The 356-nt window shown below is 26.1% G+C and overlaps 1 protein-coding gene across 1 annotated transcript in view; it reads left to right on the top strand.

Annotated features, from left to right (window-relative positions):
* The window catches only part of ZNF404 (zinc finger protein 404), an 8,727-nt gene that overhangs the window by 1,999 nt on the left and 6,372 nt on the right, over positions 1 to 356 (top strand).

Raw genomic sequence — 356 nt, 5'->3', positions numbered from 1 at the left:
GTCTGGGTGACAGAGTGAGACTCCAACTCAAAAAAAAAAAAAAAAAAGAAAAAGAAAAAAGTCTATGTAAGGAAAAAAAGAACTGTTTACAAACCATGAAGCTTTGAAAATATGATGATATTTTGGAAAAGATTGTACCAAAACCTTTGACAAATCAAATGAAACAAATTATGAGGAAATTTTAATTTATAAAAATCTTCACATAAGAAAAAAAATATGAAAAGTCTCATAAGTACTAAAGAAAATGAATCAGTCATCAATATCTTCCCACAAATTGGAAGATTTAGGCCTAGATATTTTGTTATAAAAGTCTAAGTGCAACAATTTGAACATGGAAGTTTTGTTTTTTTTTTAAT

Source organism: Carlito syrichta, unplaced genomic scaffold, assembly GCF_000164805.1.
Source record: "Carlito syrichta isolate Samal-C Ts95f unplaced genomic scaffold, Tarsius_syrichta-2.0.1 Scaffold103403, whole genome shotgun sequence".
In the NCBI taxonomy this organism is placed as follows: Eukaryota; Metazoa; Chordata; class Mammalia; order Primates; family Tarsiidae; genus Carlito; species Carlito syrichta.
The sequence above is the reverse complement of the archived record's forward strand: the minus strand, read 5'-3'. Positions and strand labels throughout refer to the sequence as shown.